The following is a 27,980-nucleotide window of genomic DNA, read 5'->3' on the forward strand; positions in this document are numbered from 1 at the left end:
ATAAACAATGTTACAAACATTGTTTGCAAGCTCAAAATCAAAGCTTTTTTCGGACCAATTGTTTTATGAAAGTATTTCTTTATTTTTTAATCGTTCACTAGCAAGAATAATTCCATTTTTTTCACTAAAGAAATTAGTTTTTTTCGTGAAATCTCTGTTTTAAAATAAGAGATCATCTTTATGTATTGCTTTGAATAATCTTAGAAAAGAAATATAGAATAATATGTAGTAATAAATTTTGAGATTAATGAATAATGAACAAATTATAAAATATAAAAAAAGAAAAAATTCTTCAGAAAAACACACGATTTAAATCAGTGTATGTTTATGTTTATTAGAAGTAGTGGTTACTAGCCTACTGCAATAAATCGAATCGCTAAGGTACCCCAATTTACAGACGGTCTAAGCTAGATTATTATAATCAAAAGGACCAGTACACATGACTACCTAATCTTCCATATAGATGGATGAAAATAGAAACTGATTAGAGAACCCATTGAAATGTTTGAATATTCTCTATACCAGTAGGTTGTTATTCACAAATGTCTTTCATGTAGAAGTAGAGATACTGTTTATCTATATGTCAATAACTTACATGTAGAGAGATAAAAATTTTAGTAATGTCCACTGCCTTTTAAAGTAAATCTTAAATGATAGATTAGAGTTTTTAAATATTCAAGATAATAATTTTATAATAATTCAAAATTTCATATAAGTAAAATGATAATTTTATCAGTTAATTAAATTTATTTTCATTTACTTATTTCATTCAATTTTCATTTTTTTAGGATCCACTTAACTGACAACAGTTTGTCAGGGGTTTCCGTACAATAATAAATACAGAGTTAAAACAAAAACAACAGAAATAATTCCAATGAAAAATAAAACAAAACGAAAACTCATTACTTATGATTAATTAGCAAACATAACAAACGGAAACCTCCTTATCATCTTTAACAATAATATTCTGCTCTCCAGTTCTCTCCTTCATGTTGCTTAAAGTAATTAAATAGTTAAACGAAAATTAAGAGTTTTTTCCTTCAGCTTCTTCAGAGAAATGAAATTTAATACACCCAGTGATAAATCTGAGAAATTTTTTGGGACCAGGTATGATAACCGTTAGCCAAACTTATTAAGAGGCCGAATAATAATAATTTTTTTTTTTCTGGGGGGGTTGAGGTGGAAATGCATTTACACATGGTGTTGGACTCCCACTGGAGTCTTATCCAACCGCCATCACCAAACTACCCAATAAAACCACCCTTCTTTCTTCCAGGATTCGACCCGGAACCGTTTAACACATTTTTTCAGGCCGAGTCCTCCTACCCTACTCTGAGAAGGTCGCTACTTAATTTTTACGACTATCCAGCTCACCCTTCTTGTTACTGAGAATGCTGCCGACGAATCGGTCCACACTCTGCCTGCTGCTCAGGTCGCAGAGCATCATCGCAACCGCGTTGTGGGAGCTCAGTGCTTCGAGATCCGCCTCTAGTTTCCCTCGATCTGCCGCTCATCAAGCACATTTGTAAAAAGTATGCTCAGCGTAGTCCCGTACCCAGGGGCAATAGACGTAGTCGGGGGCGGCGCTTCCATATTGCATGGAAATAAGCGCGAAAGTACCCGTGACCCGTTAAAAACTTGGTCGCGTAGTACTCCACCTATCCATGCCGCCAATAATAGTAATAGTAATAATAATAATAATTTTTAATTTATTTATTTCATTCAATTTACATTTGAATGGGGTCCCCTAAACTGACAGCAATTTGTCAAGGGATTCCATATAATAATAAATACAGAGTTAAAAAAATAGAAATTATTCCATTTAAAAATATAACATAAAACTAAACTCATAACTTCTGATTAATTAACAAAAACAAAAAATAAATAAATCTTCTTATCCTCATAAACATTAATATTCTGCTCTCCTTCTTGTTACTTTAAATTAATTAAATAGTTAAACAAAAATTAAGGATATCATCCTTCAAGTTCTTCATAGAAATAAAATTTAATTGTGCCCGGTGACAAATCTGAGAAAATCTTTGGGAAAAAATATGTCAACGTACGATAGCCATACTTATTATGAGACCGGTGTCTAAAATAAGGCGTTCCTAGTTCATATTTTTAATTTTTTAAAAGTTTGATGTGACAAATTTTCTGTAATAATATTCTGAAACAGCAGACTTCTGGGTCATAGAATTCTGCTGATTCTATGAAAATTCTGAGTATTTGTTGGAATACGTCTATTGTTATAGGCTTTTAGAATAGTTTTAATTACTTGTTTTTGAATGGAAAGGTTATATTTAAATAACAATCCTAAGTATATCCCATGCAATAATACCATATTCTAAGATTGACTCAAATAATATGTAATACACAATTTTTAAAACATAATTACGGAAACGAAACTGTAGATGATTAATTTTACATTGTATACTACATAATCGAACTGAAATAATACTCATTTTCTTAGACCAACTAAAAATTTCATCAATAAATATAATATAATGTAATAAATATAATATATAATAGTAATAAAAATAATAATAATAATTGTAATAATAAAAACAACAACAATAGTTAACTTTGAAAGCGTGATTTTTGTTCATTATTTTCCTCCAAGACAAAAACTGAAATTGTTTTTATTTCCTTCTGTCCTCCACCCTGTTTATAAAGAGTTACAAAAGCTCGTTACTTGGAGTCATAAAAAAAGTCGTAATTATTTTCTTATCTCATAGATCTTTCAGATGATACTGAAGAGCGGTTTGTCAAATTTCGATATTTGATTAAACTTATTGAAAGAGAATGTAATTAAAAATGAACAACTATTTTATAATTAAACGTTTAAGGAGCTTAAATACACGTGAATAAAAATTACAAATTATAAATCTGTACAGTTCTTCTGTACAGAAGAACTGAGAGAAGAGTGGAAGAAGTGATAGAAGACCAATTTGGTCTCAGGAAAATTACAGGGACAAGGAAAGCAATATTAGCGTTCAGATTAATAGTAGAAAGGAAAATTTAAGAAAAAGAAATCAACATACGTAGCATTTATAGACTTAAAGCATTTGATAACGTAGAAAAAATAAAATGTTCAGCATTTAAAAAAATTGAGGAGCACATATAGAGATAGAAAAACAATTGCTAACATTTACAGGAACCAAACTACAACAGTAATAATCGAAGACCATAAGAAAGAAGCCGTAATAAAAATGAGAGTCTGAAAAGGATGTTCCTTATCCCCATTACTTTTTAATCTTACACTGAACTAGCAGTTAATGATGTTAAAAAACAATTTATTTCCGGAGTAAAAGTGCAAGGCGAAAAGATAAGATCCTACGACTTGCTGATGATATAGTAACACTAGCTGAGAGTAAATAAGATTTACAAGCAGTGATTGGCATGGATAAAGTCTACGCAAAAACTATCGCATTAAAATAAACAAAAACACGAAAGAAATGAAATGTAATAGAAATAATGTAGGTAGATCACTCAATATAAAAACAGGTAAAGAAAAATTATGGAGGTAGAAGAATTTTTTTATTTGGGAAGTAGAATTACTAAAGATGGACGACGCAGGAGCGATATAAAATGACGAATATTAGTGGAGAAACGAGCTTTCAGTCAGAAACATAATTTTCTTACATTGAAAATTAATTTAAACGTCAGGAAAACATTTTCGAAAGTATATGTTTAAAGCGTAGCTTTGAATGGAAATGAAACTTGGATGATCGGAGTACCTGAGAAGAAAAGATTAGAAGCTTTTGAAATGTGTTGCTATAGGAAAATGTTAAAAATCAGATGGGTGGATAAAGTGACAAATGAAAAGGTGTTGCGGTAAATTGATGAAGAAAGAAGCATTTGGAAAAATATAATTAAAAGAAGAGACAGACTTATAGGCCACATATTAAGGCATTCTGGAATAGTCGATTTGTTATTAGAGGGTAAGGTAGATGGGAAAAATTGTGCAGGCAGGCAACGTTTGGAATATGTAAAACAAATTGTTAGGTATGTAGGATGTAGATGGTATACCCAAATGAAATGACTGTCAGTAGATTTGGGAAGCTTGGACAGCAGCATCAAACCAGTCAAATGACTGAAGACAAAAAAAAAATATATATATATATATATATATATATATATATATATATACATGTTCAGTTAGTTTTTATAAACTGTAAATACTTTTGCTGCAGATAAGAATTGTCTCAAAAAACTATAGACTTGGTATTAAGTAAATTAATAACTCTGTTAACATAAATCGATTCTATGACAATAGTAATCATAAACACAAACACATCTATGAGCGTGAATACGAAAGCGCTCTCCCATAAACAGACAAGCGTATCAGCAGACTGTAGTATATATTCAAATATTTACTAATTTAACACACCGGAATATGTAGTTACCTTCAAGGAAACAGTTATTTACATGCAATTTCATGAACATAATTTCCTTTCCCCTATATTTTAGAAAGCAGAACTTAAACCAATATAGTTTGTACAACGAATATTGAATTACATAGTAATATTGTAATGTAAACTTGGTTACTAACATTGTGTAATTATTTATTTTAAACCCTTAAACTAAATTTTAATGAATAATTTTACAGGTGTAATAAATTTAGTCAATATCGATTTATATGACGCACGTATTTTTTAATAGGTAAAAGAAAATGATAATTCAACGTTTTTATTTTGGTTGATTTATTTACCCATGTAAAACCCAAGTAAACCCATATTACTGAAAATTTTACGTTTAGAAAAATTACGAACTAAAACGTGTTAATTTTTTATTTAATAAAACTTATTTAATTAGTCTCTTTTAACCATTTGATCGCAAATATAAATTAGTTACAAAATCATACGTAATTTTTTAATTTTACATCAGTATTTGTAGTTTACATACAATGTATTACCTTTCCATAATGTTACTAAATACTTTATTACACTTGTGACCTAGATATACAAGAATATACAATATAAAACATTACCAGTAAAGTATTATTTTACACAAGTTATTCTGGAAAGTTTAACTACCTACTGAAATTTCATGTCTTATTTTTTCACTATTCAATATTACTGTACCTTGAAAACTATAATCATTATCTGCATTAAATTAGAATTATTTTTTTATTCTGAACGATACATAATAATTAATTATATATATATCACATCAGGAATAGATATATAATATATTCTACTAGTAAAATATTCGGGATCGGACCACGAACGGTAGATGGACACACGAACTTAAAGGAAACATCAAGGGGTGGTATCATAGAGCCCATGGCTCGCTAGGATATGGACTAAAAAAGTTCTTGGCGGATCACGGAGGCTTCCGATCATACCTGCATCGATTCAGGCTTGACCACACTGACACCAGCTCGGAATGCGAAGAGGAGGAGAACCCTTTACACGTCTTTTTATGCCCTAGAATTGCTGATGCACGAAATTAGATGCTGGACAGACTGAACCAAACTCGTATGTTTCGCCCTGATAATACGCAAAGGATACTCAGAACAAGGCTCATTGGAAGGTGGTGGAGGACTACACAAAAACTATCAAACTAGGGCACCGGAGGGCAAATGTGAGTACAGGCTCTCGCCTAAGTGCTTAGGAGGCCCTACGTGTATGTGGGAGTTATCTGAGTGCAAAGAGGCTAAGGACACGCCGTTCATACAACTGATGGTACCGTAAAAATCCTGCCTGATGGGGAATGGTTGTTATTTTGGATGAGACGGTAATTTTTCATGTTATTTACACTTTAATATATTTGTATGTAGATATATTCTTTTCATAGTTGCAAAATTTAATTATGATCTTACTGTGCTTTGTTTTGTGAATTTGAGATGTGTTCTCAAAGTCACAATTAATAATTGCTGTCATTGTTGTATATAATTTTGCTATCTCTGTTGTATATATGATTGATCTGATTGACATGTCCCTTTGATGTATTATGTTAATCTAGAATGATGCTGATGTATTACGCTAGCGTATTATATTATTTTGATGTATTATATTATATTATCAAATTTTCTTTGTTCCGGAACCTCGTTGTGATCTGACTGGGTGACCATGGAACTTTGTACAAATGATGACCTCTGAAGGGCTGATTTGATAAGTTTTGATGCACTCTCTTCAATTATGTTATTTGTTAATGTGGTGTTTGATGTGAACTAGTTGAGTTTTCATTGTTAGATTTGTTGTATATATGTTTTGTTTTGATTTGATTTTGTTTGATCATGGTTTATATTGTCTGTCGTTGCATGCGTTTTCTTGGCGTAATATGTTGTTGCTGTATATTAATTGGACGGCGATGTATTGCATTGTGGTGTATGAATGTGTGAATGGGAGCATCACCCCCTCCCCGTCCAGAAGTAATGCTTCTTTAAGCAATTCCAGGAAGGGCGTCTGTAAAATGCATAAAAAAGGATTTACCTGGATGGATCAAGGGAAAACGTGGTAAAACCGTGATCACAGCAGCATCCACATAACACATTAATTATTAATAAATGTATAATCAATATATTGCATCCATATAAATCTGTTTTTATCCGTAAAAAATTCTACTGACTTCCATGGCGTAGTGTTAGCATCTCGGCCTTACATCAGTGTCTCCCAAGTTCGAAACCCGACCACATATAGCATATTTTCATGCCCATGCCACGCTGAAAAATTTCATTTCCACATTCACACGTACTTGATGAATTAATTCAAAATAGAAATCTTGAATTAATTCATCATTTAAAAAAAGGTGACAAGACAGTTGCAGGACTTTCCCGTCAACCGGCTAAGCCTCGTTTTGGGAAAGTCGTACAACTGTGGATAGTTTTTGATGCAAGACCCCTCACACAACTTAATTTTTAATATTTTAAGTATAATTTTATTTAAGTATAATTCTTTTTCGTTTATTTAATTCAATGATTCTAACTAAAGGTCGCGCGTATACAGTATTCGTGCGGTTGTAGTTGTAATAGCGGCGACGGTCAGTTAATACCTAAACTAATGTAATTTTACAATTAAAACGGGACAGATTTCACTTGTACAGTTGGCAGACCGGGGTAGCCGCAAGGCTTAACGCACCAGGTACCGAATCAACAGGGCGATCGAGTTAAAGAGCCAGCCAGACCGAGTAACATTTTTATTACGCTTTAAATATTATTCGTTTATTTAATTTTACTGCTCACCTTTGACGTCAAAATATAGCAGTAGTTAGAGAATTTTTTGGGATGGGGTCGTGATTTTCCAAAATTTTCTTTTTGTAAATATTCTTACTTTTCAATTGTTAACAAATGTGCTTAAGAAAAATATGACCTTAAGTAAGTGAAATCTCGAGATACTGAGGGTTACCTTGTCCTACAGCCTCACCCTCATAACCTTTTTAAGTTAAAAATTGACTTGCATAAATGCCTCATATAGAGAAGTAATCTGATCAAGTTTGGTCAAAATCGGCTCGATTAGTTCTAGAGATTTTGAAATTTAGTTCATTTGGAATCAACCACCGAACACACACATGTTCATACGAATATTAACATGAAAAAACCGAAAAATTTCAATCAGGTATTTTGGGTTTCTTAGGTATAAAAAAGTTAAAATCCGGTGTAAATCATGGCCAAATTGGACGGATTACAATACTTTCCCTTCTAGAGCTATAGCTCTGCTACAGCGCTATCTAGACAGGAAAGTAAAAAAAAAAATAAATAAATAAAACTAAAAAATCTTTATGTTAATTATCTAAAATATTAATAAATAAAAAGCTAAGGTAAATAGATGAAGATGCTGAAAAAAAATTAAAAAAATAAATTAAATACAAATAACAATAAAATTTATTTCAGCACACATTTATATACTCGTTCGACGCAAAACATTAAGGTTTATAAAAATGTTTTTATTATTATTATTTAAAGACTTATTGAAAGTGCAATATTATTTCTGTAAAAGAAAATACTTAAAATGTGTTTAAAATAAATTTATAGAAAATTTCTGGTAATTTATTAAAATTATAACCGAAGCATAATGAGACTTTTTCTCGTAAGCAGAAGAATTGTAGTGAATAATAGATAATCTGTTCCAATGATGGACCATTTATCTAATCGAACCAATAATGATCTGAGCATTTTTTTTTTTTTTGCTTTGATAGCTTCTGACTTTTTTGAGGAAACCCCAAGAAATGACATTATACCCCTTTAGTGTAATGTCATCTTTATACCCCTTTATACCTCTTTATACCATCACTATACACCTTTAATGTAATGTCATATCTTTTATGTATATTCGTAGGATATAGCTTAAGGAAGGTCGGAATGAAAAAAATCGAATTTTTTTCGATTTCTGAATTTTAGCACCAAATGACTGCGTAATATTTTATCTTTAATTTAAGACTCTACTTATGAAAATGTGAGAGCTAAAAAATCTTTTATGATTTTTTCAGGAAACTTTTAACACTGAGAAAATTTTGTCAATTTTTTGTAATTATTTGGTTTTTCTTAATTTTTTTATTTCAAAAATATTTCTTTAGTGAAACAGGAAATTTCACTTTTATTGAGAAGAATTTTTCTTTGTTATTGAAATCTACAAACAGAGTTAGCAAAAGAAAAGATCCTTACTGCCCCTATTATGGAGCTGGCGTGCATTATGCGAGTTTAACTTCCATATATATAAAGTATTTTTTTAATAGCAGATTTTTGAAAACCTTATTTTTACACATAAGTGACCCATTTTCTCAGTAACCAATAAAAATATTGAGTTGAAATTTTTACCAGGTGTTCTTGGCTGTAAATTACACACATAGACACAAGGGATTGTCAGTTTGTTTTAAAGAAAGTTTTATATATATATGTTTTGTTTTTTATAAATGAGCGAGAAACATCGGGTAATATAATTATTTTTTCTAACATAAAAATTTATGAATAAAAAAAAACGGCTACGTTAAAAATGTAAAAAGGAACAAGTTAAACGAAAAAAAAATTTGAAATTTGAAGGTGATTGAGAAAATGGGTCAAATGTTAACATGAGAAAGGATAGGCATTCGGACACCCCCTTAAGGTTTTATTAAGGTGGTTCAAAAAAAATAAAAAAACAGGGTCTCTTTATCTATTTTTTTTTTTTTTTGTGTAAATGACGTCAATATGAACATTCCAAGAGTTAATTAAGATAAAAACCCAAAAATTTCATTTTATGGGTAACAAAATTGCTATCTAAAGGGAATTCTAACCATGTGATTAACAATTTTATTTCTATATATCTAATGTATAAAAATGAATGTTTGTCTCTCTGTATCTCTTATGCCTTCCTAAACCGTTCATCCGATAGCGATGAAACTTTGGGGAATGGTTGGATGCATGCCAGGGAAGGTTTCTGAATTTGTTTGGATCCGCTAGGTGGCGCTGGCGTCGAGATATTTAGAAAAATTGTATTTATGTTCAAAATTGTATTTATTTGCCTCATATTCAGAATACATGTTACTTACATGGAAAGAATTATCTCTGAAAAAAATGAACCCGCTAGATGCGCTGGGGTTGAGATATTTAGAAAAATTATATTTATGGACCGATTTGGTTCGTATTCAGAATATGAATATTAGTTACGTGAAAAGAAATATTTTTGAAAAAACTATACCCGCTAGATGGGTCCGGTATTGAGATATTTACGAAACAAACAAACAAATATACAAACAGACTTTTTTATTTTATATATATATAAAAGGCATGTTCGTATGTGTGTCGCTAAAGGCCAAAAAACTAATGGACCGATTTACGCGCGGAAAAAAGGGGAACAGGGATAAAGGGGAAAATGGAAAACGGTGAAAAGTTGGAAAGAGAAAAGGAGAAAATGGGAAATAGTAAAACGAAAACTGTGAGAGGGACAATGGAGAAGGGTGAAAGGAAGAAGTTGGAAAGGGAAAAGGGGTAGGAGAATAAGTGAAAGGTAAAACTTTCGATGTTCAGTTTTTAATTTTTTATCAAATTTTCAATTGTGTTCATTTAGTCTTTCTCTCTCCCACTCTCTCTCTCTCTCTCTCTCTCTCTATATATATATATATATATATATAGTAATAGCGAAGCTTTGCCGGGTCTGCTAGTTTATATAAAAAGCAAACTAAAATGATTTTAGTATTAATTAAAGTTAAATAGTTAAAATCCATCATTAATAATTTTTTCAACGATTAACGTAGAATTTTTAAATCCTTTAAAATTACTTTTTCTTAGTGCTATTTGCAATATTTCACAGATCACATTATAATTTTCTTCTTATAGATATGTTTTTGACCTAGTACACCAACGCCCTTACTAAAATTATTTTTACTGATGAATAATTAAAAATTTAAGTAGAAAACATTTAAAAATTAAGAGAAAAAATATTTAATTTGTTTACATATGTATTTCACTAATGAATTCTGTATAATATTGAGTAATGCTGAAAAATCCAATTCTCAATTACGGTTCTAATAACGATTCTATGTTTAGTATTCCAAAAGCGAATGAAGACTAATTTCAAAAAGTTTATGCAGTAGTTCGACCAAGTAGTCGATAGAATGAATCGCTGTGTTACAACTTCACAAATTACCTCCTAAGATAATCTACTACAAGGTTTCACGGACAATGCAGACCTAGCAATTTTGATATATATATATAAAATATCTTATTTTATAACACTTTATCTTATAATATAACTCATTTTATATTATTAAACAAAAATAGTATAAAGAGATTTTGCTCTAAATTCAAAGCTTTTTCAAGTATAACTGAAAACATAACCTGCTTAATCATACGAGGTCGGTAAATCAAGTAATAAGACTAGTTTCTTTTTACAGCCAAAGTGGCAAAACTATAAAATTACTAGTAAATATATGATTATATGAACAGCTGATTTATATTAGGTATTAATATTTTTAGTCTATTGTTGCCACGAGAGACCTAAACAAACGTTTTCATAAAACGAGTTTTTGTTGTGCGTTACAAAAATAAGTGAACTAATTATGAGCAACATTGTGCAATCACGTGTTGTGTCAAATTCGGTGAGAATACTACTGAAACTATTTCAAAATTAGTCACAAAAACCCTCACTGTTGAACAGAAAAACAACAGGCTGGAAGTGCGCCACGATCTTACGCGATATTATATGTCTGATTCTATTATTCAACCAAATTGAAAATTTAATAAATAATAAAAAATCATATACATATATCTAAATAACAATTCTTTTACACAGTAAAATCTAATCCTATATATTAATCGTTTATCATTCCATTTAAATTAGAAAAATTCCATTTTATCTGATTTAATTTGATGATAAATGGATGTGAAAAACGATTTTCTCTTAAGCATGAAAGAGTGTACAATATATGCAAACCTCAGAAAGAGGTACGAAATAAGAAGTAATGTCGCTGTGCTGATTTAGAAGATGGCAAAAGTAATTACTTACATGCATGCCAGCGGATTACTTATATGTTTATAGTAAGCCTTCGATCAGATTAGTTGTGCTCAGTTTGACTGAAAATTCGCTATATGAATGCACTTTATATTTAAATATGAATTTTTTCAAATTTACATGGTGTTTTCAAAATATTTGGCGTATTTTATTTTACTGTATTTTTAACGTTTTGGTTTTATTTTTGTGTTTTATTAAATGTAAGGGTACTATATACTCTGTATGTGTATCTTTCATTTAAATATATCAATAATAAGTATGTTTGTATTTTTATTCAAATGTAAGGACTCTATACATCCTTATATCTGACGATCCTACTAGTTTTATTTTCTTTTAGAGAATGTGACGAGGGCAATGACCTTAGAAGTTGATCCCCATATAACTCAATAAAAAGAAAAAAAATTATTTTCGTGGCATATATGCAACTTATGTTTGCTAACATATTTTCATTAAAATGAATGTTTTAGAGTGAATGTATCATAGAAACATATTTTTAAATTCTTCTGTAAAAAACAATTTACTGATAGATTAAAAACAAAAATTACTTATTTTGAAGCAAACAAATATACATTTATAAACTTACAGTATATATTTTTCTTTTCATTTAATGATGTATGTGAGCTGTTTTTACGTTTAATAAATGGAAAAATATCCTGCACTGACTAATACTAGTAGTGATCCGCTGGAGGTTACCTCTCCTTCCACTGAACATAAGCCTATATATCTTTATTCCAGATTCATTGTTGGATTTCTGTTGGCATCTGCCATTGCAAGCATTGAAATACCAGAATCATTATTCATGTATGGTGAACTCAATTCCCAGTTCCACTGTTGCTAATCCCGTAAATGGATATATGTCCGCGATATTTTTGATTGTTTGTGTTCGTTCATACTAGTGTCACACCCCTATAAGAATTTGATAGTCTATTGTTCAACTAAAATAAATTTACCGACCCGTGTAAAACATAGCGATATAAAACCTATTATTACTAAAAACTAAAGATAATCTTGGTGTAAAATAATAATACTAATTATCCAAACTTGCGGCAATAAAACTCGTTAATAGGTGCTATCTATTGTATTATAATGTTACAAATTAAAATAGGAATTTTTTTTAAATATCACTACTAAAAAAAAAAAAAAAAAAAAAAAAAAAAAAAAAAAAAAAAAAATAGAAGTACTCGTATGTTATTGTAGAAGCAGGTGACGCATAGTCTTTTGATGTTATTTGATTTTTTAGGTTTTAGATCCGTAAATTCGAGTAACTAAATTCTCTTTAATAACTTTTAAATGTTTTTGTAATGTAAATAAATTTGTTTAATTTAATACGTAATTTAAATAGATAGGAATTTTTAAGCTAAAATGATGTAATTGATCACTTTCTTTTTTCTGTTCAGCCTCCAGAACCACTGTAAAGTATTAATTCAGAGGATGATATGTATGAATGTAAATAAAGTATAGTCTAGTTCGATCTCAGTCGACCATTCCTGAGAAGTGTTCTCAATTGAAACCCAACCGCCAAAGAACACCAGTATCCACGATCTAGTATACAAATCCGTATAAAAGTAACTTTTATAAGCTATATTTTGTAAGCCTTTACAAGGATTTGAACCTTAGAACTCTCGACTTCGAAATCAGCTGATTTGCGACGACGAGTTAACTACTAGACCAACCCAGTGGGTTATTTATCACTTATAAATTAAAAGTTTTACGTAGTAATAATGTGGTTTTATGAATAATTTTTCACACATTTTTCTTGCTGAGCAAGATTATTACGACTGGAATCTCTTTCTGATATTAATCCACAAAATAATTTACAACGAGATCGGTCAGACTTTTTAATATCGTTTCATAATTAATGAAATATCATTAATTAATTACTTTTATACTTTTTAATTAATTAATTAATTAATTTCTTTTATATCATTTCATTATTAACTGATAAAAACTGCATAACATATAAAAAAGTTGGGAATTTGATCCTTGTTTATTTAATCGGTACATTTATTATTGTAACTTTTAAGTTACCCTTATCCTTATATTTTGTAGCTTCCATTTTCAGTCCCGCAAATGTATATCTTTTTTGTTTTTACTTTTTTTTTATTTAATTTTTTTTAGATTATCATAATTGTTTTGGTTTATATTTTGGTATCCATAGATATTTTTTTTCCTTCCCTTATATGATTTTAGTTAATTTTTCATACTTTTAATAAAAATACTCAACAACTACCTCCTATCATCAAATATTCAAACGATTTGGAAAAGAGTGCAGCAATCCTGAATTACTGAATATTAAAACCTTATCAAAAACATTTTTCTTAAAGTAGAAATTGCATCTGAGAATAGTTTTTACAATCAGTACTCAAACTTAAAAAAAGGATGGTACAGACAACCTAAGGAAACAACCTCTTCCTCTTTTCATTGATTCATCTATTTTTCAGAAAGCTGGAAAGTTGAAATCTGGGATATTCTTTTCCAGATGCATATAGAAAAATTAAGGGAGTTCATTTAATTAAAATTATAAGGAGTAAAATAAAAAAAAAAGGTAAAAAAGGAATCCTTAATCAAAAGACCAAGAAATTTATAGCTCGTTAGGTATATCCTCCTTAGAAAGTAAACTACCAACGTGGAAAGTTATATACTTGTCTATAATCTGTTAAAAAAAATGCCCGACAAAGTTAAGTATTAGTATATCGATTAAAAACTTCGAATAACTATACATAATATCGAATACCATAGGTAAAATTTAAAAGGGCTTCAACATGAAAAAGTAGAAAAAGTTTGACTTTTTCAATTCGTACGGGTTTCCGTTAAATAGCAAACTATCTTTAAGAAAAGATCTTTTTCTTATTTCTCCCCTTGCGTAAAATCGAATATATACCTATCTCCGCGAAATACAAAAAAGAAGGTGTAAGATATAAAAGAATACATAAATTTGAAAGTTTTCTCCAATAATAAAAGCTGTCAACACATTTGTAGAACTTTCCTGTCACACACCCTCACACACTTTGTATGATGGCTCACACACGCATACACACACAACTTAATTTAGCACGTCGTGCTACACTAGCGCTTCTTTTGGTGACATGGGGTACTATTGACGCAATATACCCACTTAGTCACTACTTTAAAGCATTTATTGGGTTGGGGTGTCGATTTTTCAAACTTTTTCCAAATATTATTATATTTTTAATTGTTAACAAAGGTGTCTAAGAAAAATAAGGCCTTAATTAGGTAAAATCTCGAGATACTGAGGGTGACCTTGCTCTACAGTCTCATCCGCTTGACCTTTTAAGTTGAAAATTTAATGGAATCAATGCCCCATATATAGAAGTAATGTAATCAAGTTTGGTCAAAATCGGTCCAATAGTTCTGGAGATATAAAGGAATTTAAAAGCCAACACTAAACACACGCGTATATACTAACATTAATATCCGGAAAATTTTCATCCCGTTTTTTGGATTCCTTAGGTGTAGTAAAAACATCAAGATCCGGTGAAAATCGTATATGCCAAAATTGGACCGATTAAAATACTTTCCCTTCTGCAGCTACAGCTTTACTGTAGCGCTAGACGGGAAAGTAAAAGGATTGTGCGTGGGTTTGTTTGTTTGTTTGTTGTATGTCCTCACATTTTTATTTTAACTGTTATTGGAGCACAACGGACCACGTGGTACGTTGAGCGACTGCGCGCAGCTCACGAACAAATTATACCTCTTGAACGATTCATACGTTCGAACGATTTATTTTTTTTTTTGGTAGGACCGAATTATCTAAAATTGTATTTGGGGGATAAAAAGGAAAGAATTGGGGTTAGAGCTCAAGAAATAATTAATAATGTTCTGAAGCTTTTCATTCTAAAACTTTTGTTGTTTGTACGCTAAATCATGAACCTTATTTAATTAAAATTGGCAAAAGCATTTAAAAATATCAAGTATAATGAAAGCTAAAGCATGTAATATTTTTCCGGTGGGCCGTAAGCTCACCTTCATTCAATGATGCATCCTTTTTACACTTGTGTATGGATTAATAGAAAAACTCTAATTGGAATATACTTTACGTAAGGATAGTTTATCGATAATTAGTAATTTTTTTGTATTGTATTTCTACTTAAAAAGTAAGATGTTAACGATGAAAATGCGCGTATAATGAAATAATGATTCCAAATTTAAGGAATAATGGTAGACTATAGGTTTGTATTGTAGCCTAAGTTAAAATTCACTGCGAATAAAACTATATTAATTATTACTTACCCCAAATATATCTTATGATATGATTTTTTAATAGTTAGAGATAAGTAGTCATATAATTTTTGTTCATTCATTCGGTGATCATAAAACCTGCGCTTGTTTTACTGAACGATAACAAAATTATTTTACATAAAAAAATTACATGTAAGTGATGCAAACTTTGAATACCCACATAATTATAATAAATATTTAGAATGTTTAATAATGATTTGTTGTAATGAAAAATGTAAAAAGTTTCCAAATTTAATGTTAATTTTCTTTACGAGATAAAAGTAGCAACAAAAAATAAAGGCAGTTAATATAAATACTTCCCATTCTAATTTTAAATTATTATTTTGTTAATAACAGAAACGACTACTACCTATACCAAAACTCAAACCAGTTTTGTGGCCAGTCGCCGAGCAATTTAAGTATTCTAATATGAATATATATATATATATATATATATATAAATTGTTAGTGTTCAATTCAGTACAAAATTATCTGAGAAATCAAAGTTCCCTGAAAAGTATATCATTTGTTATTTGTTAATTATTTCTACTAAAGTAATCCTACTTCCTGTTTTATACCTCTCCGTTCATTGTAAAATATATGTAGAGGCGAATAAAATTAGTTGTTTGTATGTACGCTTAAACATGTTTTGTAAATTTTGTGAGAATAAAAGGATAAATGAAAGAGAAAGAAAATTAATGCAGGAGGGAGTACTGAGCCGTCGGTGCCAGGGATAGAATAGTATTTACAGTTCTGAAATAAGCTACTAACTTAAATGCAAACCTAATGTTTATTTATTATTTTGTTAAACATTGTAGGTAACCTAACAGATGAAATTTAAGCAGAACTGATTCAGCGTAAGCATACCAAATACAATGTAGTGTTACCTTTATAAAGGAGAGCTCAATTTCATAAGCAAATATCTCAGTGAAACAACTGAACATGAATGAGAGAACAATACTCATAGCTACAGACTGACTTTAAGATGCCGAATTAATGCTAAATGTTAATGTGAAATATTCATTTATAACTCCTAAATATAAACAGTCCTAATATATATAAATCTTCAATAATTTAGTCTGCGAGGGATAATATTTATTTTGCACAGTATTATTTTCAATTTGTAATTACCAATATAATTTTATCCATAGTTTGCTTTGCAGGCCACAGTCTGAGATCTTATGATCATTTAAATATATATTTCTTTTATTCAGTAAGAAAAAAATTGCGGTTAAAATAATAGGAAAAAGTCCTGACGCTTTAAGAATAGCCATTCATGAATTTCAAATCGGCAGAAATATTACGTAAAAAGTCAGTGAAGGGAGATATTTTTAACAATTACTAAAATAGTAAGTTTGTAATCCATTTTTATTTTTAATAATTTATTTTTTACCTACATCCTCTTCAAAATGATGAGGATGAGAAGAGGACTGGTAGTTCTAGTGAATTATCTTCTAGAAATCACGGTTCAATTGTGTTTTCGAAGATGCAAACTAATTAAAGTAAACATTTTACTCTATATGGGTGAGGTCTTTGATAACGTTGGTGTTATTAGAGACATCCAACTCGTTTCTATGCCATAAAAACTGTGCCAGTGTCACACGGGAAGAAGCTTCACGATCACCTATTGCTGTTGCTTCTGATGTAACAGTGAAAAAACTATTGCAGGGTGCTGAGTACAACCTGTATATAGGACCCTGTTTATACCTCCACCGATAGTAATATGGACAGTAGTGTGAATCCACCGACAGCATCATGCGGCTCCAGGAACCGTTTGACACGGCATAAGCAACTACGCGTTATCTCTAAAGAAATCTATAAAAAGATAATCGATCTAGTCTGCAACCCAATCTAGAAGGTGGCACTTTTATCGGAAAGGACGAAAAAGCTTCTAGGATTGTTCTGGAAAATCTGCACTTTCAATTCCAATCGAGTTAATGCAAAAGGAGCTTGAGGAATGAGGTCACACTTCGGAGCATAGTTAACTTACGACACCGAGTTATGAAAGAACCATGGTCAAAATTTTTTGTAAACCGTGAATCCAAGAAAAACAACAAGGTGATGTTTATTCCGAAATATATCGCAAACTGCCTGGTCACTTTTGAAGGCCGAGAAAGTCTTCACGGTTGGTTCAGTGCATGCGCTGTTAACAGAAAGGCGACACTAAAAATAATCATATGTGACCATTCTGATGGGTTAAATGCACAGAACTACTAATTGTCACAAGGTTAGAAACATCGGGCTGTTTGTGCGCTCTGCCAATCTGATCATCCAGCCAACTGCAGAAGATGCAGGGTTTACAAAGAAATCTTAGAGAGAAAGCAGAAACAAAGAGTTTTACCTGTTATGAAGACTGCCTACCATTCCTTTCCAGTTTAAGAACAAATGGACTGTTACCCTTGATTTAGGTGATAGAAATTTTCCCCATTTGACACGAGACTAATTAGAGTACCTAATGTATATCCTATGCTCGTCCATGGTCTTATACTGCGGTAATCAACCATGACGTTCATAACGTTGTTGAGGAAAAACTAGTAAAGGTTACAGCCAACACTAAATTTCTTATTCACCAAATAAATCACCTGCTACGGCTTCTTACAAAAGCAATCACCAGAATCTGTTAATGGCCAGATAACTAAAAATTGCCACCTGGAATATAAATGAACTCGCTGGTTTAAAACCATCTCCGATAAAGCCCTTCAGGGCTCGAAATGGAGGGAGTGGTGTGGCGACCGGTAACGTCACAAAATAGGTTTCTTCCCCTACGGGATTGGGATGATTGAGGATAGGAACTAGAGTCTTTAATAATTTCCGAATCGTTGAATGTCGTGCCCCTATTGAAAACCCACTTCACTGATCGTAATTTTTTTATCTCCAGTGGTACTCTCTCTACATTACTACGCAGCATGCTGATGGCAGAGCGCAAGGAGGAGATGCAATGTACATTAGAAGCGCTTTAAGGCATAATCAATTATCATAGGACAGGACAGATCATATCCAACATATTTTGGTTGAGATTCTAGATTAGTTTGGACCGATCAGGCTTTCTGCGGTCTATACTCCTTCACGCTACGTGATAACGGATGACTCCTACTTTGAGTTTTTCTTAACGCTAGGGTCACGGTTTATCGTAGGTGGTGACTGGAAAGCAAAATATCTTCTGTGGAACTGTCAGTTGATTTCTACTGACTCTACAGAGCTTTGAAGAGTTACAGTGCCACAATCGAAGGTAATTCCTGGAATTTAATCTACCAAATGGCCGTCGGATCAGGCTGAAATCCGTTAATCCCTAAAAACAGAATCAGAATCATCATAGTTATTATTATTATAATTATTTTTACTGTAAAAACCAATAATTACCTTAATCAGATATTATTATTACTGTTTTCAAATTCATTATTATTCTTATTAAAATTTATAATTATTATTATTATTAAGTAAATAATCCTTATGAGTACATAACGTTTATTCATATTACTTTTGTTTATTTAAGATTGTGTACCTGTTTGTATTATCTGTACTGACTGTGCAATAAACTGAGGAGTATTATTAGCTGTTTATTGTACAAAATAAAAATATAATATTACTCTTGCCCATAAACATAAATTTTTTGGGTATTTTATTACATGACAAATTATCTTGGGATAATCAAATTGATTTTGTCTTTAATAAAAAATTTCTTAAATTTGAAGCACCTTCATAAAACTCTAAGCTAGTTACATCACTATTAAATTTTTATTAGTTATCATTAACTTTATTCTAGTATAAAGTATCAATCCCCTCTTCGGACTCCATTAAAACCTCAGAACCAGTTTTCAAGATAAAAAGTGGGTTGTTAGTTCATTTTTTGGCTTCCATAACTACGAATCCTGTAGACCAATATTTAAAAAATTGAAGAATATTAATTTCCCTTTATATTTATATATTTATGAAAGGTAGGTTTTATAAAAATGATTGTTACCTATTAAAAAAATTGTAATAGTCCTCTACCAAACCTCTTTTAATCCCTCTACCAAACTAGATAAAAGAACTATTATAATATAACTCAAATCCGTATAACTCAACACAAAACACAGGAGTTTGAGAAAAAAGATCTGATTATGTGTGTTGCCATTTTAATAACTTTACAGACCGTTTTTTTAAAAATCTTCCTAGCTATTTATTTAAATAGAATTAAAACATCTGATGTGGACACCTTATGATTTCCTTGTACGTCTATGAAATTACGTATACACATTTTTTTTAAAATGAAAATTACATGTAATTTTTTCCATTAATAATTTCCTATATTTTTTCATATATATTTTCTTTATTGTCATTATTAAATTATTATTTGTTGTAATTTTTTTTTTACAATCAGAAGTTAATAATTATTAATAAATCAATGTATGTAAATTAACAAAAGAGTTAAAAAAATAGGAGATGAATTCAGATTCGAACCGATGTGCCTTCTGTTAGTAATAACCAAATAATTATTTCATTAATTAAAATATTACTTGGCTATAAATCTGAAACCAATGAAAACAAAAGACCACTTATGAAAATATCGTTGATAATCTTTCAATCAGGGCTTATTACTACTGTAGTTAAGAAAAAGTCCAAAATTTAAATTGTTTTTGAATTTTGGGCTTTTTTGGACACTTTTGGTCAAGTCGATTGTAATCAACAGGAGAGATACACAACGAGATGTTAACAACAGTCCTAAATTCAAAATTTCAACAACCTACGCCTAATCGTTTTTGAGTTATGCGAGATAAATACATACAGATGTCACGCCGAAACTAGTCAAAATGGATTCAAAATGAATATTTCCACTGACCTCTGATAAGCGAAATTTTTCACGATCACAATACTTCCTTTACTTCGTACACGGAAGTAAAAATACTAATTAAATGTATAAAATACTGAATTTTCTGCATTCTGTTTATCATGTACGTAAATAATTATTCAAATAATTTTTGATAGCGTTCAGTTGTGATTAATTTATTAGTTTATTTGCTTAATTACAATTAGTATTTTCACGTATTTATCTTAAAATGTATTTAGTTTGTTTATATTTTAAATGATTAATATGGATTTTAAGCATGCACATTTTTTGTTTTATAATTAATTGTGGAATTTTTTAATTATATTCTGATGAAATTTTTATCTAGTTTCCATTGATTCCAGCTGGCAAGTGCTGGGATAGCCTCGTTTTTATCTACGGGGTAAGACCCACTATTGATGTAAATTATAAAATATAATATTATGTAATGATCAAAATAAAGAATGTTCATTTATTTAAATTACAATTTGTATTTTCATTATTTAATGATTTTAAATTAAAATTTAAAGCAAAACAAAATAGATAGCAATAATTCTTTTTTTTTTTATTTACAGTTGCCTCAACAATTAAAGTCTTTTTTATTAGCGACTTATCAGTGCAATGCACCTGTACATATGAAGTCTTCAACAAACTCAGGCCGACTATTTCACAGACATGTTGTTAGTTGAAACCCAACCACAAAAGAACACCGGTATCCACGATTTAGTATTCAAATCCGAATAAAATATTATTTTTATTATGATTTGAACCTGAGAACTTCCAGTTCGAAATATAGTTTTTACAGTCTGCATATGTTCATCAATAGAAAAAGGCATAATGAAGAATCTAAATGTTTATATATTGGTTTATTGTTCATAGGTTTAGAGGAAACACTTATATAAATTTTTCAGAAAGTTCAGATTGATGATTCTTATGATCAGTAATGTTGAGGTTGAATGGAAAATTTATGCTTCATAAAATTACATACAAATTTAAGTCATTTGCAAAAAGGAACACTATTTGTTATTAAAATTTGTATTATTTAAAACGTTAGAAATCTTGATAATTTTTTAAAGTAATATTTAAATGAAAAAAATAAAATTATATTTCTTTGGTACAACAATTAAATAAAATCACGAAAACAATGTTATTGTTTTAACCAAGAATACAAATATTTGCTTGTTTTCTGTGAAGTATTACACTTGAACTGTTTTCTAGATTGTCTAATTGGGAATACTAATATAAATATTGAAATCTAATTACTGTTTATCATGAAGCATATGTTAGTTAATTAATATTGATTCAATTGAACAGCAATAAATTAATTATAATAGCAGACTGTACTAGTAATAGGTAAAATTAATACTTGTAGATTTCAACCAATTTACAATTCAATTATGAATGAACTTGCATCACGGTATTGCTTATTAAACCATGAGAAGGCAATTTATTCTCGTTGTACAATAAACAATACAAATTCTATAAAAAGAATATAAATTTTTCGACGAAAATACATACAACAAAAAAAAATTACTTTTTTTATTTACTTTGTTACAAACATCGGTACTCGAAACAAATATAACATTCTCATTCTATATAGAGAAAAGGATAATTGGTCTCTTAATCTACCTTTCCTCTATAACTCTCTTGATATTTCATTCGATATGAAATTGAATTCTTTGTTGTAAAACAGTGATTCCCAAATATTTTCAGCTGATTTCACCATAAGAGCAAATGTTTCATCAGTGGAATTTCATACATATATGAATGAAGAAATGACACAAAAAGAAATCAACTATTTATTTATTTTTTAATTAAGTTAAAACTTAACAAAGAAAATCATATTTTACGTACTTTTTAAGTAAACCAAGAGTATAATACATATAAGTACAAGATAATATTTCTATCAAAGACCACAGATTCACTTAATTATTTAAATATTTTTTTATTATTGAAAAATAAGGACTTTCTGATGAAACGATAATAAAGAATATTTAAAAAACGATATATACAAAGGCCATAAAAGAGATAAATGTATAATTTATTTTGTTAAATTACTACTTATCCAATAATTTTTTTATGTATCTTTCGCTGCGTTTAATTTAAAATTATTCAAATAATCCAACTACTAGTATAACCAGCGGTTTCTTATCATTCCATTATCTTCCTACGTCTTCTTGGTCAGTAATCCTGCTGAGGGAGCGATTGCGTCTATTTCGGGATAACAGCAGTAACATAACGGTAACGGTTTGAGACCACAACTCCAAAAACACCCAGAGGGAAGCTCTCTGGGTGAGTGTAAGTGTAACCTCTTAAATAATTAATCAACAATAAAACAATAAGATTTAGCAAAAGTTAATTCCTCAAAATGATCTACTTTGACGTATTAAACCATTAATTTTGGTGTACTCTTAACCCAAAAAGTTTTAATTCTAAATTTTCAAAAGTATATACTTATATATAGGTAAGTAAATAAGTATCGAATATGTATATATATTTTAATAATTTATCCCTTCATTCAACATTTTTTGTTCACATCGGAAAAGTCCTGTTTGCTGGTGTTATTGGTTAGACGAATTTCCTTACGTAACTTTTTTTTTCTCTACTCTCCCCGACCGCATATCCAATTAAGTATACTCAGTCGGGGAGAGTGTCCTTTTACTCTCAAAGGAGGCGTCCCCCACCCGCCGGCTATACGTCCGGCACGGCAGGTTGGCCTCCCCGGTCTCGGATCTTTTGTTTTACATTGCCTGCCTCTAATCCCCCGCTTTAGAGCCAAGGTCCGGCTATGCCGTCCCCCAGCGCCTCAGCAGGGAACCGGGACTCGGTCTTTACGCCTTTGGCCTCTAATCGACAGCGCCGACCCCACAAAGAGCCTAGGCTCCCGCAGGGACGACCCCGCCGACCGGGACTTGGTCTTTTATTTTAACCCAAACTCAAACTCCCCTGGAGTTCACCCCCTTCTCAGATACCCGCACACCAAGGCGTACAGGCCGTCCATGGAGTGACTGTCCGCCCTACCCTACTGTTTATACTCCCATTCTTCTGTCTTCATCCTCTTTGGCCCGCAGGACCTCCCCGGCGAACCTGCGGAACCATTCCCAGATCTCATTGTTGTACCCCAACCAGTTTATGAGATTTTCTGGTGTAAGACCATTAATTACTATTTGACCTCTGTTAACGGCCCATCTTGGACATATGAACAACGTATGTTCGGCATCGTCGTTTTCTGGATAATAGATGCACTGCGAGGTGGCTCTCTTCCCGATCCTATACAGATACTGACCGAAAGAGCCGTGCCCCGACAGTAATTGTGTCATGTAAAAATTGACATCTCCGAGTCTATTGTTATTCCAGGTTTTAATATTAGGGATAAGGCGTCTGGTCCATTCTCCCACTCTGGACCCTGCCCACTCTTCTTGCCATTCTTGTTCTATAATCCCTTCCATCTCTTCTTTCGACATACCGCTGTGTCTGAGGGTTCTGGCTTTTATCTGAAGGTCTATGGGTAGGACCCCGGTCAGTACGCACAGCGCGTAATACGATACCGTACAGTAACTAGCAGCTACACGCAGCAATGCCAGTCTATGGACACTTCTCAACTTCTTTTTATTTCGCTGTATGTTCATTGCCGCCCCCCATACGGGAGCCGCATACAGTACCGCCGAAGTGATAGCCGCGGTTATCAAGCTTCGAATAACCATTTTATGTGTGCCGTGGTTATGAAAGTTCCTTACGTAACTGGTAGAGTGTAACTGCACTCTTTGTGACATCGTGGATAATTCATAACTCACTAACTTACTGAAAGCTTTCTCTTTTTTCCTGTTTAGCCTCCGGTTAAACTACCGTTTAGATAATTCTTCAGAGGATGAATGAGGATGATATGTATGAGTGTAAATGAAGTGTAGTCTTGTACATTCTCAGTTCGACCATTCCTGAGATGTGTGGTTAATTGAAACCCAACCACCAAAGAACACCGGTATCCACGAACTAGTATTCAAATCCGTGTAAAAAAACTGGCTTTACTAGGACTTGAACTCTGTAACTCTCGACTTTCCAAATCAGCTGATTTGGGAAGACGCGTTAACCACTAGACCAACCCGATGGGTTTAACTTACTGAAAGCTGGTTTTCAACAGACTAACGAACAAGAAAAGAAAGTGTAAGACTTAATCTACAAAAATTTATAAAAAAATAAAATTTTTATGATTAAGATCGGTTACGCATTTATTAAAATATTGAGATATTAATGTTTGAAATATTTAGTATAAAAATTAAATAAAACCTTATTTGTAGAATTTAAAAAATAAAAGTTTTAAATCCAGTTAGAAAAATGCCTACTTATTTCGTGGATAGATACCGATTATCGATCTACATTGATGGATTACTAGCTGTGATATGAAATTTTCATTTCTCGATCCATCAGCCTTTAGGTGTCCCCACTTCCTTACCTTAACTAAGCCGTATGGCATGAGCTCTAGAAAACAGAGAGCAAAAATTTGTCCTAACAATACTTTTTAGAACTGAGAGATTGCTGCAGGTGTTGAAATTTGTCCATGTTGATTAGACAGCATTCGTTGATAAGTTCTGATATATTTATTTGTGTAATAACAAAAAAAGTAGTCACAAGAATCGAAGCGGATTCTCATTTTATCTATAAGTACATAATAGATTTGTGGTTATTTCATGGATATTTATGCTTCATTCGTAATACTGTACTATAAATACAATCTAGGTCCTAGCCTTTTGTACGATAGAAATTTTTTCCAACCTGTTTTCAATAAAAAAAAAGAGAATTGAATTAGGTTAAGGAAATCACTGTCATTAACTTTTTTTCTGTTCAGATTGAAGCTTTTCCTACTAAGAAGAGTTTGCGTAGTTAAATGACATAATTTGTTATCATTTAAAGCAAAGGAGGATACAATTACGTCTTTAAAGGATGTAATTTTAACTCTAAAAATAATTTGGTCCTGAATGTTTGTTTGAAATATTTAAGTCAAAATTTTTAGGATTCCTTTTATACTCAATTTTAAACTGTATTAGTATAAGCAAATGAAAAGTCAAGTTAAATGATAAAATGAAATAGTTTGCAGTCACGCTACATTTTTATTTTTAAGTCTTTCAAATTTGTTAGTATTAAAAATATTTAGGGTCGAAATATTTTTTTTTGTACTAATCCTTGTACTTTTAAGATAATAGATTTTGATTTTTAATTATTTTCTGATTTTTATGAGAACTATTTTTATTTTTAAATAATATGAGAAAATATTTACAGAATTTAATCCTCCTATCTAGTTAAATGTGTACTGGAAAGTAAATAATTTATGATCAGAAATCCGAAGAAATATTAATTACTTATGTATAGTAAAGTACAATTAGAAAATTATGTAGAACAACTACAGAAGCAGTAATTGCAGGTTATCTTTTCATTGCAAATTTAACAAAAAAACAGATTACTAGAACTAAATGATAATTATTTTTTAACCTAAATGATCGACATATATATATATATATATATATATATATTTATTTTTTTTTTTATCACCGCTTAAGATCACTTTAGTCAGTCCATTATCCAAGTCTTTTCGATTTAACTGTTTGGGCCATATGGTCTTACCAGAATTTTTTGATACGTTTCGATCTTTGTTCTCTTACTAGTGATGAAAATGTTTATGTTGTGAGTTTGTAGCGAGTGTTTTTGTTCTTTATTTTCTTGTTTAATTTTATCTTATTTGTAGAGTCTTCTGGTCTAGGGACAATTTCCTTTCAATGCTCTTTAATTTTTCTGATCCGTCTGGATCCTGTCTTGGTGTTTTTCGAGTCAAGATTGTACTGTTATAGCTGTTTCCGAAAACTTAAATGTTGCATCCTCGTGAATTATCCAAGGAATCTTAAGTCTTCTCTTACTAATAGAATCACTGATGGGTTATAACTCTTTATACACGATTCTTTTGGGGACAATACACCAACGCCCGACTTACGGATACTTTTTACTGGTACAGGTTCTTCTAATTCTTCTTTTGATTTTCTGGAGTCTGTCTGTCTTTGATTGTTCGTTCAGGTGGAAGAGTGTTTGTGCTGCATAAGTGGCTTCTGGTATATATATATATATATTTGGATTTATAAGAGAAACAAAAGATACTTCACTAATAAAAGTCTCTAACCAATATAATTTTGCAGATACACGTTGACGAAATATCATTTTTATCAATTTAAAATATCTCTAGAGGTAACGAAACTTTAGTCGTTTTTGTACATCTTAGAGGTCCAAAAATATGATTTTAATTATTATCTAATAACATAAAACTGGTTAAAGGTAACCGTTTGAAATCCTACAGTCGAAAAGGTAAAATAAAGGGCTAGCCTTTGTAAAATTTGAATGCTATTGATCAAGTGGTTTCTTCGTTTTATTTGTTAATGATTGCTTTGTACAAATGAAGATGATAAATTACATAAAACATAATAGATAATTTAAACTGAAAAAAAGAGATAAATAAACAAATTATTTACGATTTTTTTTTTAATTTTTTTTTTTTTAAGTGGTAAACTAAATTATTTTTATTATATATAATTTAAAAAACAGCTTACCAAATTCTAGTTTAATTTCCTCAAGCGCTTTCGGCTACTCTGGCTCCTTCAAGAGGAATATAATTATGATTAAAATTATAAAAGTACCATTATTGAATTTCATGTATTACAATTGATCATCATATTCCTCAAAAGTTAAAGTCTAAGTGACTACGTCCGTATTGTAATAGTTCTCAATTATAATGAGGTCTGTAAACTATGGAATCAGTTTAGCAAACTTAAATATTATTGTTCATTATCTGCTTATACAAAATATCATCATCGAACTTAACTTGTTAATTTATTGTTAAAGAAGAATTTAGATTCGGAGTAACAGTACAAGGTGAAAAGATAAAGATGGTACGATTTGCTGATGTAAATAATTCTAGCCGAGAGTAAAAAGGATTTAGAAGAAACAATGAACGGCATAGATGAAGTCCTACGCAAGAACTATCGCATGAAAATAAACAAGAAGAAAACAAAAGTAATGAAATGCAGTAGAAATAACAAAGATGGACCACTGAATGTGAAAATAGGAGGAGAAAAGATTATGGAGGTAGAAGAATTTTGTTATTTGGGAAGTAGAATTACTAAAGATGGACGAAGCAGCAGCGATATAAAATGCCGAATAGCACAAGCGAAACGAGCCTTCAGTAAGGAATATAATTTGTTTACATCAAAAATTAATTAAAAATGTCAGGAAAAGATTTTTGAAAGTATATGTTTGGAGTGTCGCTTTATATGGAAGTGAAACTTGGACGATCGAAGTATCTGAGAAGAAAAGATTAGAAGCTTTTGAAATGCGGTGCTATAGGAGAATGTTAAAAATCAGACGGGTGGATAAAGTGACAAATGAAGAGGTATTGCGGCAAATAGATGAAGAAAGAATCATTTGGAAAAATATAGTTAAAAGAAGAGACAGACTTATAGGCCACATACTAA

The sequence above is a fragment of the Lycorma delicatula genome, chromosome 1 (assembly GCF_047948215.1).
Source record: "Lycorma delicatula isolate Av1 chromosome 1, ASM4794821v1, whole genome shotgun sequence".
Taxonomy (NCBI): Eukaryota; Metazoa; Arthropoda; class Insecta; order Hemiptera; family Fulgoridae; genus Lycorma; species Lycorma delicatula.